This window comes from Macrobrachium rosenbergii, chromosome 6 (genome assembly GCF_040412425.1).
Source record: "Macrobrachium rosenbergii isolate ZJJX-2024 chromosome 6, ASM4041242v1, whole genome shotgun sequence".
Taxonomy (NCBI): domain Eukaryota; kingdom Metazoa; phylum Arthropoda; class Malacostraca; order Decapoda; family Palaemonidae; genus Macrobrachium; species Macrobrachium rosenbergii.
This window is the reverse complement of record NC_089746.1, coordinates 59,621,512-59,637,735: the sequence shown is the minus strand read 5'-3', so window position 1 is coordinate 59,637,735 and position 16,224 is coordinate 59,621,512. Positions and strand designations below refer to the sequence as shown.

At 32.2% G+C, this 16,224-nt stretch overlaps 1 long non-coding RNA gene across 1 annotated transcript in view; it reads right to left on the bottom strand.

Moving 5' to 3' along the window:
* Window positions 1-16,224, bottom strand: part of LOC136839633 (uncharacterized) — a 228,419-nt gene that overhangs the window by 44,789 nt on the left and 167,406 nt on the right. Inside the window, exon 6 of the long non-coding RNA XR_010853422.1 lies at window positions 3,845-3,923. This is a non-coding gene — a long non-coding RNA (uncharacterized lncRNA). The remainder of the gene's footprint in view (window positions 1-3,844; window positions 3,924-16,224) is intronic.

Here is a 16,224-nt window from a genome sequence, read left to right as displayed (position 1 = left end):
AAATCAGGGCTGCGTAAGTCTACAAAAAAGCAGACTTCGTTCTCTGGTATGGCTGTATGGCTTACTTTATAAAGATAATGCTGGACTAAGGACTAGGATAAAGGTTAAAGCACCTTATAAAAATAAGGCTAAACTGGGGATTCGGTTCTCTTGTTGATGTGTATGTATATATATATATATATATATATATATATATATATATATATATATATATATATATATATATATATATATATATATATATATATATATATATATATATATATATATACTCTTAATTGTTATCAAAATACGAATTAAAATGAGGATAACATAACATTCACAATATCACAACAAACAGAATGACTATAAAAATGATAAAAATATGTTTAAAAGAGGTCTGATAAAAATAAATGAAATTAGGAAAATGCAGATTTTAAATGACTTGAAATCAAAATGGAAGGTACAAAGGCACCATAAATTCGCACACCAACAAAATGCAGACTAAAAACACAAAAGTGAGGTTGCAGCAACATTTCTAGCCAAAGAAGGTTTTATCTTGGAGGAATACCGTTCCTCTAAAATATCGAAGCCTGCAGCAAACTGAGCAGTAATTAAAACGAAAAAATCTTCTATATGTAAAGGATTGACCAGTCTCCTCGCTGTGTTCTCTAACTGCACTGCAACTAGGCCTCGAAAGATAATCGCCTGTGCGAGAAGACGAATAAGAATTGTAAAGAATTTTAATGTTATTATCATCCTAATTCGCAGATTGATAACGAGTGAGACTGCTACTCGGAACATGTCCCAGTAAAGTTGAGAAAAATGCTTTTCCGGGTTTTGGCCTTGGTGTCCTTACTGACATGTAGATGGCGCTACGCTGCTGGTGTATCTATTGCTATATATATATATATATATATATATATATATATATATATATATATATATATATATATATATGTGTGTGTGTGTGTGTGTGTGTGTGTGAATATATATATATATATATATATATATATATATATATATATATATATATATATATATATATATATATATATATATATATATATATATCTGCATGAAACCAGCAATCAACATAAACCCGAATGCATTCCGCGAACATCAATCCTCATTCTAAATTCTAACGCACTGCCTTTGTGGAGAGGGAAACAAATTAACAATGACTTGGTAACCCATAAACCAAATACAATAAAATCCAGTAATCCAGAAAAAAAATAAGTATCCAATCTTTCATTCAACGCGTTTTTCGACATTAAGCGGAGTAAAACAAATATTGAAAAAAAAATGTCGCTTTCACCTTCAAACGAAAATTTAAATTCCGAGAGAAATTTGCCAGGAAAATTGACGAAGAGCCTTTTGATATTTGGGATTTGTTGCGTAAAATAACCAATATTGGAAATTCAGGCTCCGATATTATAAGCTTCCAGGAGGATATCTGTCATATCTGTTATTGGAAGAGAAAAATTATGGTTTCAGGAAACCTGTCAATGGCCTTAGCGTTTTGAGTGAGAGATGAAAGCAGGAGAATATGTCACTTCTACTTCAGCTATTTCCTTTGATAATTATATATATAATTATATTACCCGGAGGATATATATATATATATATATATATATATATATATATATATATATATATATATATATATATATATATATATATATATATATATATATATATATATATATATATATATGTATATATAATATATATAATGGAAAGAGAGATGTTACTTAGTTAATTTTACGTAATATTTAAATAAGAATAATTAATTACATAATAGCTGGAAGGCGAGTTAATTGGTTAATTTTATGTAATACTTGGAAATGAAGAATTGCTTGCATAGTAGCTGGATGTGCGGAAAGTGTGGTTATTATAGGTGAAAAGATGGATCAAAGGATACTGAGACGGTTCGGACATGTAGAGAAAACTGTGGAAAAAAAGTTTGGAGATAAGTGTATACGTAATGGGGAAGAGGAGAGGAATGCCTAGATATTGCTGGATAGGTAGAGTAGAAAGCGTATTGGCAAGGAATAGAACGAATATCGGGGAATCGAGAAGGCGAACTAGATATAGTTTAATGCAGCATTGTGATTGGAGGTTTCATTTGTGTTGACATACGGAGCGGCTAATTTCTGGAAGTTTTTTGTACCTGAGTTTCATTGACGATTCGGCAATTAAAGTATAAAAGTGACAGCTGTCTCTCTTAAGGAAACAGGAGAATGCTGGCAAAAAAAAATATGGAGAGAGAGAGAGAGAGAGAGAGAGAGAGAGAGAGAGAGAGAGAGAGAGAGAGAGAGAGAGTTAGGTAGGTATTACTAGAATGCTATGGCCGAACACAGTATTCTTTTAAGACTTGTTTACGCAGAATATCACACCTAATTTCATAGAAACCTTACTCACGCAGTCAAACAAGCGACGTTTATATAAACACGTTACATGGGCTGCCCTCACATGGTACAGCGGTTATGAATTAATAAGGTCAGGCAAACCTTTACGTGAATATGAAAAAAAAAGAACATGTAAATACTGCATTTAATGTTAATATCTCCCGAATAAATAAATAAGCTGGTCTACGATTTACATTTACATAAAACAAATTCCAAATAAATAAAGCCCTTTTAATCTCTCCCGTGTAGTGAACGCATGTTAACATTTCTCTGCCTCCCCACTTCCTCTCCCGAACTCGAAAAGCCTATTTTCGCTGTTATTGCATATTTCATAACTGCTGAGTTCAAGTCAGCGAGTAAGTCATTTACTTCATGCCCTGAACTCACGGTAAAAATATTCCCTCAGAGTCTGTGAATTTCAGACTTCACCGACCAAGTACAGTATTATTCTATTTATGCCTCTGAATTTTAAGCCTGCTTTGATTTTTGCTCTGGATGTATTTTTCACATTTTTTTTTGCATGTTTAATGCACTAATCAGCAATTTTTAATTTATTTAGGTTTTTATGTAATTAAATCACATTTACCGATTCAAGGTCAACTTTCAATATATGAGTTTTGGAAAGGCGTGTTCTTCACTTCCCTCTTGTTCGTAGGGAATATTCTTCGTAGCCAGGTGACGTTGAGAGCATTTACATGTATTTATTACTGACAAGGAGAAAACCATGACAACAGGAGTCTGTCAACCAAAGCACTGAACAGATCATTTTGATATGCTTCTGCAATGCCCTCGTGTTTTGTATATATTGCCCATACCTAAACTACCTTCACGAAAATAAAAAGCGTAATGTATTAATATGCTCACGTTATTCATTAGCATAGTAACACCCTCATGAAAATCTGTTCACATTTACTCGGTTAAAATTAGTAGTTCTCGAACTTTACAATTTATATGGTTTAAATCCTTATACTGCCTTGGCTTTATTTGTCTATCTACGCTTACAATTGTTCTCCCGTAGGGGGTTAGTGTCGTCAGTGCACCTCATATGGTGCACCGTAAGCATTACTTCCATGACTTTCTTCTATCTGACTGTCCACCCTCTCTAACAATTATTTCATAGTGCAGCTGCGAGGTTTTCCTCCTGCTACACCTTTCAAGCCTTCTTACTGTCAATTTCCCTTTCAGAGCTGACTGACCTCAAAGGTCCCAGCGCTTGGCCTTAGGCCTAAATTCTATACACTATTTTATTTTAGAGGTAAGCCTATCGCTTCGTCTGTGGCCAAGCTCCCCTTTCTTCACATAATATTCGTAACACAGAGTAAATGACATAGGACTAATTTCATAAGTCATGTTTTACCCAAAAGTGTCATCACCTTGATATACATCTAGAGTACTATTTTCACTTTAGTAACTGGTAATTAGCATTACAATAAAATAAAAAAGGTACTTCTTACCTTGGCTTTGCTTCCAGTGTTTAGTTCCGTCACGTCGACGACCTCAAACGAATTTATTTCCAGAGTCCTCACAGGTTTCCTGTAAAATTTTGAAATGTGAGGTTATGTTACACTTACATGTTGATGATAAAACAGCCTTTACAGAACAATCTCCATTGATTAAAAACCATATCAAAGTTATTTATTTAACGGGGTTTCAGCGGGGAGGGGTGAACGTATTAAAGAATAACATAGGCATACGCATAAACTATAAACACAGACACATACATAAACTTGCAAACACAGACACATACACACACACACACACACACACACACACACACACACATATATATATATATATATATATATATATATATATATACTCTCTCTCTCTCTCTATATATATATATATATATATGTGTGTGTGTGTGTGTGTGTGTGTGTGTGTGTACGTGTGTATAAGATTGCCCATATCTAGGGGGCGGTTCCAGATTAAGAAATATAGCAGTTACTATTGCGGCCATCCTTCGTCTCTCAACTCACCCAGAGCTGAAGGAAAACAATTTCAATGTCTCTCTACGTTCCCTACGTTTAGATTTTAGGCTGCAATGAATTTGTCTCGCAGAGGCAACAGAACAATTAGTTTTTTGCTCATAAGATTATCAATGGACAAAATGTAACGTAGAAACTAAAACCCGCCTATAGAATCTTAATATCAGCAGATCATTTACAAAATGGATAAAACTTTTCTCATCAGATTCAAATTGCACTGGAAAACCATGGAGGAAATGTCACAGTCGATGGGACAGCCCAGTTGGTCCACATTTGCATTGTAATTTCCTGAGTGAGATTTGATTTGCAGCCATTTTTTTTCTTTAGGTTGTTATCATAGAATTTGAAAGCTAGAGAATAACTGTTCCCCCTTTACGATGCTATCGTGAAATCAAGTTAAATACTTTAAGTGGTCTTATTTTTGGTGGTCTGCATATTTAAGAGATAAGAATCTCTCTCTCTCTCTCTCTCTCTCTCTCTCTCTCTCTCTCTCTCTCTCTCTCTCTCTCTCTCTCTCTCTATAGCATATATGTTTTCTCATACAATATTTTTGCGTAGAGAAATTCCAAAACATGAAAATTATCTCAATGTATAGAGCAACAAGGCACAAGTATATTACGACCACCCCTTAACCAATTTCTCTCTCTCTCTCTCTCTCTCTCTCTCTCTCTCTCTCTCTCTCTCTGTATTCTCATTCATATCTTGCGTACTTGAAATCTAAGAGGCAGGAAATGTTTTCTAATAAAATAACCCACGCCATATTTTTCTCTTTTTCTTTCTCATTTTACTATTCGTGTATAAGTGAAATTTAAAAGGCAGGAAAATCCATCAGGTTGAAAGCGTCCTCCCACCTATTTCCTTTTCAGCCAGTAAAAGTAATTTAGGATTCCAATCTCAAATCATAGTTAGTGGATACTTCTTCTCTGAACTTTCAAGTTCCTAAACTCATAACTCACTTCCATTTCCAATGACTCTTTCTAAAGGTCAACAGGCAGGATCCTCCATCTACCTAAGTATCCAGAAAATGCAACATCAAATTCTCAAAATAATAATGTATCCTGTAAAATAACAGGAAAGCTTAGTAAATAAGAGTTGAAATGATTAATCTGTGTCATCTTACTAAATAATAATAATAATAATAATAATAATAATAATAATAATAATAATAATAATAATAATAACAACAATAATAATACGACTGTTTTATAAAGGGTTTGATTCATTTAATAACTCCCTACTCTTTTTCCACTATATAATCACTGAGACAGAGACCAGAAAATGCAATAACAAATTCTCAAAATAATAATGTATCCTTTAGAATAACAGGAAAGCTTAGTAAATAAGAGTTGAGATGGTAAATCTGTGTCATCTCCTTAATAATAATAATAATAATAATAATAATAATAATAATAATAATAATAATAATAATAATAATAATAATAATAACACGACTGTTTTATAAAGGGTTTGATTCATTTAATAACTCCCCACTCTTTTTCCACTATATAATCACTGAGACAGAGACCTCGATTACAAAAAATACTTTCTCTTCAAAATTACGGCAGAAGGCGCGACAAGAAACCCATCTGTGAAATGGAGTCTTCTCAAATATTGCTTCATCCACACAAGGAAGACTTCGAGCCCTTTGTTGTGGCGTGTGTCTTTTATCTTTCCTCTCGAGTGGGTCGGAAGGAATGGTCTTTCAGACAATATCTTGACATTGTAGATTCCACCTGGCTTTTCTAAGGGAAGTTCTTTGTTTCCTTCGATACGAGTAAAAATATATAATTGATATACTATTTCGGTCTGTATCTGAGAAAGTTGTTCAAACAGGGCTTCCTTTGGACAACGGCAAATCTGAGCTGTGCTTTCAAGCAATTGAAGACGAATTCAATGAAGTCTAAATAGCTTTCATTCGTCTGAGCTGTGTTTTAAAGCAATTGAAGACGAATTCAGTGAAGTCTAAATAGCTTTCATTCTTCTGAGCTGTGTTTTCAAGCAACTGAAGACGAATTCAGTGAAGACTAAACAGCTTTCATTCGTCTGAGCTGTGTTTCAAGCAACTGAAGACGAATTCAGTGAAGTCTAAATAGCTTTGTTTCGTCTGAGCTGTTTTAAAGCAACTGAAGACGAATTCAGTGAAGACTAAATAGCTTTCATTCGTCTTGTAAATTTTGCCTTCCGGGAAAATTTGTTTGCTTACATTATGATTCTCCCTTTTCTTTTTAGTATGCTGAATAATAAACTTAATGACGTAAAGAGAATACTTCTTAATAATAAATTAATACTGTTTTCTAGTTATGTTTTCCTTGAATAGCAACTCTTCTTTTCTTTTTTTGAAATATTGATATGAAACGAAACATATTTATAAATGGTATTGACTAATAAAAATGATTTGCAGAAACGTTGTTCATGACTGAAAAATATCCGAGTACTCTCTTTTATATGTAGGCATGCTCAAAGAGATCAAACAGCACTTATTAAAAGCATAAATGCTTTTTGTTTTTCACTTAAAATGAAACATGTTAGACCTAGAAGTCAGTTTGCATTGTTGCATCACTCGACTGCTAGATACGTGGAAAGGTGAGTTTCTTATCTTTGGTGTTACTATGGTCATCCACTCTGGAAGTGCTTGACTTATGATAGATTTAATTTTCAAAAAAATTCCCAACTTGAAATATAAGTACTACTTATACAGACCTATAAATACTGTCACAATAATGAGGAAGTGTTAATAAATCTATCGTATTTTCCAAGGCACGAACTTTATGTTTATGGAGGAATAAGACAAAGTCCACAAGAATACCCAGAATACTAGTAATATATAAATCTGGTTAAATGAAAATTGCTCGAATTTTAGTATCCTTTCATCTCATTTTCATAACTGGTGCTTTTGGAAAAACATTATCGGAAATAAAAGAATTTACAATGAGTTTACTCCTACACGATTTTTCGAAAATGGTGCATACGATATTGTTACTGTTTTAGATTTTCTTTTTTCTTCTACAATAACGACTCGCACATTCATAGTATATATCATACTTGCACTGAATCCATTTATCATTCAAATAAAAATAAAAATTTCATTTGAATCATCATACGTAACCTTGCATTAATCCCTGGACCCTCTATAATTCTCATGGGACAAATTAAGAAATCTGACTGTCACATTCGAAATGAATCAATATGATTTTGTTCACCTATTTTTATTTTTAATCTTTCAGGAAGTTTAGACATTTATTTCCTAATAATTAAAAAGCATAATAGTTTATTAACAAATTTATAATCAATACTTTGTTCGTGGTTTCCATGGAGTTAGTAAACGCTAAATATTCACAACACAATATATTTATAGATGAAAAATTTTTCAAATAATCTGTTTATCTATCTGTCTATATATCTATCTATACACACACACGCACACATATATATATATGTGTGTGTAAGTGTGTGTGTGTGCGTTTATGTGTGTGTGTGTAAGTTGTGTGTGCTTTTGTGTGTGTGAGTCTGTGAGTTTGTGTGTGTATATATATTTTCTGTGCTTTTGACTGTTTTATGTCATTCATACCGTTACAGATATACAGCTCCGATTTAAATTACCAAGAAGTTATTCCTCCAAGATTTATTGGAAAATCCATATAAAAAACTGGATTATCCTATCTGCGGAAAAACCTCTGCATATGAAACGTTTAATGTTGTCACTCCCGATATATATATATATATATATATATATATATATATATATATATATATATATATATATATATATATATATATATATATATACACATACACACACACACACACACATATATATATATATATACACACACACACACACACACACACACACACACACACACACACATATATATATATATATATATATATATATATATATATATATATATATATATATATATATATATATATATTATATACATATGTTCCATTTAAATGGAATTTGTGAATCATTTCACCATGGTTTCCTGTAAATCAAAAAGGTTTGGGTGAGAGAATATTCATTTTGTTGATAGATATGAGTTTTGTTTCCTGGTACAATACCTCTCGGTATACAATTCACAGCATGCACAAAAATAAGCAAGCTATGAATTTTCGGGATATGTCCGTGTGTTTTACGTCTGTTTAATTATACAGATACGGCACAGAGTCATGCTTTTAGTTCTCGACACGAATTTTTATGGAAATACATAATCATAGGATGGTCGTACAATGCATGATATATAACACGACGTTAATCTACTACAGGTTACATCATGAGCTGTAAAGGTTTCATTAGTTAATTGAAGAATTGTTTAAGAACACCAGTTTTCGGTGTAAGTAATCCATGTGGCACATTAGAAAATGGAATTTCTCGCAGAAAAATTAACTGTAGTACTTTTATAAAATGAAGAATAAAAAAATTGTATACAACGGTAAAAATTATGATGACATATCAGTTGTGAAATTTTCATATGGTATATGTTTAACTTCATATTATGGTTTATTATATATATATATATATATATATATATATATATATATATATATATATATATATATATATATGTGTGTGTGTGTGTGTGTGTGTGCGTGTGTATACAGTATATATATTATGTATATACATATACATATATACATATATATATATATATATATATATATATATATATATATATATATATATATATATATGTGTGTGTGTGTGTGTGTGTGTATAATGAATACACCACTGGCTGGCCATTAGTAATTCCTCCACTGTCACCGTAATCATTATTAGCAATGATATTTCTGTAGAAAACATCTTAAATGATAAGTCAGCACTTCTCCTAACCCCTTTTATTTGTGAAGGTATTTCCCTCAGACGGAAATATTATGCGTTGATATGCAATAATAATGAACCCTCCCCGGTAGTCCATTTTTTAAAAAAGAAACCTGCGCTAAGTTTTCAACAGCGTCTACGGGGATCTTCGCCTCAGTTACTTCATAATCAACTTAAGAAACTTAATCCCTCTCCCAGTTTCCACGTGTAGCGTGACTTGACTCCAGTTAGAATGTAAAGGCATCTGGGCCACGGAAAAAAAGAAGCCAGGTCGTTAGGCGTTGTCTCCGGGGGGTTGCCGAAAGGCCTCAAAAGGTTGTAAGGGAACGAGATTTAACTGCCAATGAATGGAAGCAAAGAGGGCAATAATTAATTTTTATTTTTATGTAAGTTGTGGAGGGAACGATAAGGAATACTGTAAGGTATTACTTTTTGTTACATACACCAGGACATCTCTTTTATATTCACAAATATTATGCCACAAATGTCATTTAATGTCCTTTTCAGTATTTCTTGGGGGATAACTTACCCAGTGGGTATTATAACTGCCATGTACTTCCCCACGTCGTTGTTTGCCAAATCAGACGACAGATCGAATCCCTCTTATGGCGAAACACTTTGAATTGTAATTCCATTTTGCTGTAAGTTACTCCCGAGAAATAGTGAATTGGATATTAAACGACATTTGAGGCCTGATATTTATGACTCTAAGTTACGTTTTGTATCATGTCGAAGTATATTTTTGCACAATGTATATAATTATAAAAAAAAAAATCTGCATTAGTCTGCATTTTATTTGAAGAAAAAGGGAACATTAGTTCCTACAAAGGTTTTACATTAAGACTTAGTCTTTCAGTTCTTTATCTTTATCTTTTAACTTTGTTCATAGAAAATGATTAAAAAGATTTATTTAAAAGACTCGCGGCTGTGATGAAATATGTGATGACAATAATCTATCAAAGCTTGTGCGAACAAAAACCCTTAGGAAAGATTACTTTCTCCTAATCAAGCCATATCATACTGTTATTTTTTTATAATTTTTTTTTTTTTGCACCACTAGGAAGAACTTACCACAATATTATCAGTAAAGTCAAATGTCAATTTATAAGAATTTTACTTAATCCCGTTCGGAAAATGAAAACGGTACATATTTAGTTTCGGCATAACATGTCTTGAGTACTTTAACTATTATGCAATTGAGCATCACGTTTGGAACTGATGCTGCATAAATAGAAATTTGCACATATGAAAACAGGAATCTGCCATCCGTTTAGTAAAATAAACCCCTGGAATGTTTTTAATAATCATAACTCGGCTACGTCTATGATAGTTAAAACTAGTAATCCAGTAGTCTGGTAAAACGCTTTGCTTCTAATAATATTAGTCTACTATAATCAAAAGGAAGAGGTTATATAAAAATATGAAGGAATTAGTACATAAAAATTCCTGTGCAAAGCTCCTACATTTCTACGTTTCCAGAAGTTTTCCCTTATTTTCATATTTTCTAAATTGCACATTAATCACCACGCATTTTCCGGTTCCGTTAGTTTTATATCATCACAGTCTTTACAGAATTTTCACTCTCTTTCAATAAAGCATATAAATCTTCTGATAAACAAAGCCTCGCTCAACAGAACTACTAATTCTAGATTCTGTTTGCAACCAAAAACTAATCTCCTTTTTCATAAACTGATAACACCATCATAATGATAAACATCAAATGTCAATATTACTTTGAAAAGAGAGATAGATTTTCATAAAACTTCCCCGGACAATTAACCGGATAGCCCAATAAACTTACAAATAGTAACTATACCCTTTAATTCAGGTTTCATTTTCCTTTTCTTTCTCTCTCTCTCTCTCTCTCTCTCTCTCTCTCTCTCTCTCTCTCTCTCTCTCTCTCTCTCTCTCTATATATATATATATATATATATATATATATATATATATATATATATATATATATATATATATATATATTATATATATACATATATATATGTATATATATATATATTCTAAACTATATATATATATGGATATATATATAAATATATATATAAGATATATATATTATATAAATACATATATATATATATGTATATATATATAATATTCTTAAAAACTACAAAAAAGATACAATGGACAATTAGTGCCCATACAAATGGAACAAATGGAGAACTGAAGAGAGTTATATTCCGGGTAATATCCTTTACCTTCGCCAACAATAAAGGTCTTGTTAATACAAATGGGAACTATTTATACAAGGAGTTTTTAAATGCGAGGCAATTCAAGGGATACAGAGCTCGTTAGGTTCCGGCTGAGCCAAGGAATAAGGAGCTGTCATCTTTAAAAAGGGATAAAAAAAAAAAAAGATGTGGTTTATATCATCTGGTTTTGATCTCTCCTAGGATTTAAAGCATTCCTACTATAAGGTATCATGCATATGCCAGTATCTTTAGGTTTTTACTTTCTTCATAAACATAACCATAAGTGACCTAAGATCCTAATAAACTAAGGTTGATGAAAACGAATGGATTATCTCTTTCTAATGTTTAGCTAATGGTTTTGATGATATTTAGGCTACAGATTTTTATCTTACTGTTGATTATTATTTTGGTCTATTGTTAGCGGGATGAATGAGAATCTGATTCTCTTTCTAAATCGATTTTTCAGTGACGTCGGTAGGTTATTTTAGCAAGGCAGCGATTCAAGGATTTCATTCCTGACCTTAACCGACTTAAATTCTATATCAATCGATGAAAATTGTTCAGAATTTCGCGGATTCGTAGTCTGCTGCAATAAAAAACGACAAAATTGATAAAAATTCCATTGAATTTCTACACATTTTTAACCTAAAGCTATACGAAACTGCTGGAATTGCATATAATTTGTGTCACGTATAATGACGTTAGTCAGACTAGTTTAAGTGTCACAGGCATCAGAATTTGGTAACATGCAATTTCTACCGTCCTCGAATGCTTTGGAATACATTTGTGCTCCAAGTTGCACGATAGCATCGTCATTCTAAATTTTCTCTTTGGAAAAATTGGCGATCAATGAAATGTCTGAAATATTATTTTATCTTATACAGCAAAAATTTTCTTTTTCTTTGTAACAGTAAGAAAGTAAATGGAAATAAATTAAAACCAGAAAATAAAGTGTCACTTACTTTGTACCTTTATTGTTCCTTTCATTCCTCTAAATGTCACGATCACTTTATTGTTGAATTCAGTCCCATTGCCTATTATTTATCTTAATTCTTGTGCCTTTGAAATCCTTCAACTGCTGAGATGACATATTTGTGGAAGGTTTTAGTTTATTGAAAGTGTTCCCTACTGTTCATTAATATTCCTTATGATCTCGTATTCACTCGCCCTTCGGTACATGTAGAAGACTTTTTCTATTTTCCTTGTACTTCTCTTATGGAGGTGCCAAAGCTCGCCTATATTTGTCATTTCATGGGGGAAAAGTCAAAATCTGGATTCTGCTGCTTTATATATTCTATACAGTTAGTTCTATACAATTGTTGCATACCAAATATTTATGGACAGGCAAAGCAACTTTCACTCCCATCCCTTTAGACGAAAAAGCTTCAAAACAAATAGGATTTTCATTAGCGATAACTGCTGTATTAACACACTGGTCCTTCTCTGCTTTGATTATGGCAGAAACAAACTTGTTTACTAAATTAACATTTTCAGGCGGTTCGAAGGGGAGAGTTTGTTTCTGTTCGGCTTTTGACATATTTTACAGAAGTTAATATACTAATATTGTAGCCCTTAATTAGTTAGTTTTTTTCATTCGTATGTGTTAGTTTTTCATTATATATGTGTTTAAATATATATATATATATATATATATATATATATATATATATATATATATATATATATATATATATATATATATACATATATATATATATATATATATATATATATATATATATATATATATATATATATATATATATATATAATATATATATATATATATATATATATATATATATATATATATATATATATATATATATATATATATATATATACAAAGTTATACTTCTTGTAACTACCTAAAAGTGCGTCAAACGATGCCCACTTGAGACATTACCTAATGCGAGGGTGAAAAGTCTCGCAGAAATATCCAAAACTAATTACATTTCTTTCCTGATTTCGATGACGGCCAACAGGAGTCTGAAATATGTTAATTGGAACTTTAAAGCTACAAAGCTCATGATACATTGATCGACGCCTTTTCTGATATTTTTGGCAGAGAAAAAAATACTAAGAACAAAACATTTAAAGCAAAAAATGGAATTATATAGTAGAAGTATTGAACAGAAAACGAATTTAGTTAAGTATCCTCTGCAAAGTTGCTGTTCAGCAAATGCTCGGTTTAGTTTTTATTACTCCCAGCGCCTAGAGCTTTGCTGGAATGGAAATAAGTTAAGTATATCTTAGTTTAACCAGACCACTGAGCTGGTTAACAGCTCTCCTAGGGCTGACCCGAAGGATTAGACTTATTTTTACGTGGCTAAGAAGCTACTGGTTACCTAGCAACGGGACCTACAGTTTATTGTGGAATCCGAACCACATTATGACGAGAAATGAATTTCTATCACCAGAAATAAATTCCTCTAATTCTTCTTTGGCGGCTCGAAGAGTCGAACGCTGGGCCAACAGCGTGCCAGTCGAAAGCTCTACCACTCCTCCAAAGAGGAACTTTGCTGGAATGGAAACGTCAGAGGGCAACCACAAACAATTCAAGACCCAAAGGGTAAATAGAGAGGGAATACGAGTATAAGTGGAAAACTTTTGCAACAGCCCAAGACTTGAAAACAAGAGTAAAACAAGAAAATAAAAGAAACTGAATTGTTCGAAAATCTTTGGTGTAAAACTGCCGATAAGGTGTTTCAGTGCAGTTAGTAACGTTAAAAGAATATACAGACACAAAAACACACTATTATATATATATATATATATATATATATATATATATATATATATATATATATATATATATATATATACATATATATATATATATATATATATATATAATATTATATATATACATTTAAATACATAGTGTGTGTTTGTGTGTGTATATTCTTTTAACGTTACCAACTACATAAAAACACCTTATTAGCAATTTTACACCAAAGATTTTAGACCAATTCAGTTTCTTTTATTTTCTTGTTTTTATTCGTGTTTTCAAGTCTTAGGCTCTTGCAAAAGTTTTCCACTTATATTCCCTCTCTATTTACCCTTTGGGTCTTGAATTGTTTGTGGTTGCCCTCTGATGTTTACATTCCAGCAAAGTTCTAAGCGCTGGGAGCAATAATACTAAACCGAGCATTTGCTGAACGGCAACTTTTCAGAGGATACTTAACTAAATTCGTTTTCTGTCCGATATTTCTGCTATAAAATTCCATTTTTTTATTTAAATGTTTTGTTCTCAATATTTTTTTTTCTGCCAAAAATATCAGAAAAGGCGTCGATCATTGTATCACGAACTTTGCAATTTTAAAGTTCCAATTAACATATTTCAGACTCCTGTTTACCGTCATCGAAATGAGAAAAGAAATGTAATTAGTTTTGGATATTTCTGTGAGACCTTTCACTCTTGAACTAGGTAATGTCTCAAGTGGGCCTCGTTTGACGCACTTTTTGTAGTTATAAGAAACATTGACACCATCCTTTGGCTATCAGCATTTTCCCCATTTACCTAATGATTTTCTCTCATCTCATGGTTCAGAAATTTTGGTTTAAAATATTATTCTTCATTAAAAAAAAAAATTCTTAGAATCAGTGCCCTGTAAGCCCACAAAATGCAGACTTCGTTCTTCGGTTAAAGTACTTTATAAAAGTAACGCTGGACTAGGGACTTGGTTCCGGGATTAAAGTATTTTCTGAAAATGAGGCTCAGCTGGGAATAATTTCTCTGGTTAATGTATTATGTGAGATTACGGACCTTCGTGAGGTATTAGGAAACTCCAATACGTAGCTTAAATGAAAATAATCCTTTCAGCCTTCTACACGATCGTCACGAATCGCTTCGTAAAGGTTTTCGTTAAATATGGAGCGCCGCGGGCGGACGCACCTCGATTCCACAATGGGTCGTCAGGTGTGGCTTCTGCGTCACCTGTTGCATTAGATTTATAGAATACTGAGGAAGAGAAGATTCTAGAAGTGAATATATCATGGAGGTCATTCAACAGAAAGCGGATTCACGCAACTCTTGAAGGTGTAATATAAAGAAAGAGTGATTTTCAAACTGAAAAATAAACAAGAATGACCGTTATCTGAGTGTGAATTTTAAACGAACATCTATCTAGCTTAGAATTTTTCAAAGATTCAGATATGGAACCTGTATTTATATAACTAAACATATATATGAATAAAGGTTCCAAGAAATGCACAGAAAAATAAATAGTTAAACATTCCTTATTCTCTTTATTCTCTATCAACGAAGCAGTTGGCATGATTGCATCCCTACCTGATAACGTAAGGCCAAGTAATGAGAAGGTTATTTATATAGACGCATCTATTAATGATCACTTTTACTGAATAAGCAATGAAACAGTTTCATGCCGGGAAGATAACAAATACAAAAGACTGCAATACTATTAAGTTAATCTACGATCCCATTATCGTTGTTTATATTTCAAAGTCAGTTGTTAAATATAAAGCCCCTGTAAGCGAATGGGCATTAGAAATACTCTCAAAAGAAATGACTTCGTTCTTGATCCGATATCTGTTTTCTCACAGGGAGAACGAATATACAAAGTCCACCTAAAGGAAAATGTCACAGGAATTATGTAAGATAACGTCAGGGTGAGCCGTCACGACAGTAAAACATGTCATAAAGAAACACGTCGGGTACTTATCGCAAATATATTACAAAGAGGTGGTAAACAAGTCTTCATCTGGAGAACAAACTTTTGGTTAATGCCGGAGAATCATTTTCAGAGCTGGTTAGAACTACCAACGAGGGCGCTGACTTGTTTTCAAACACT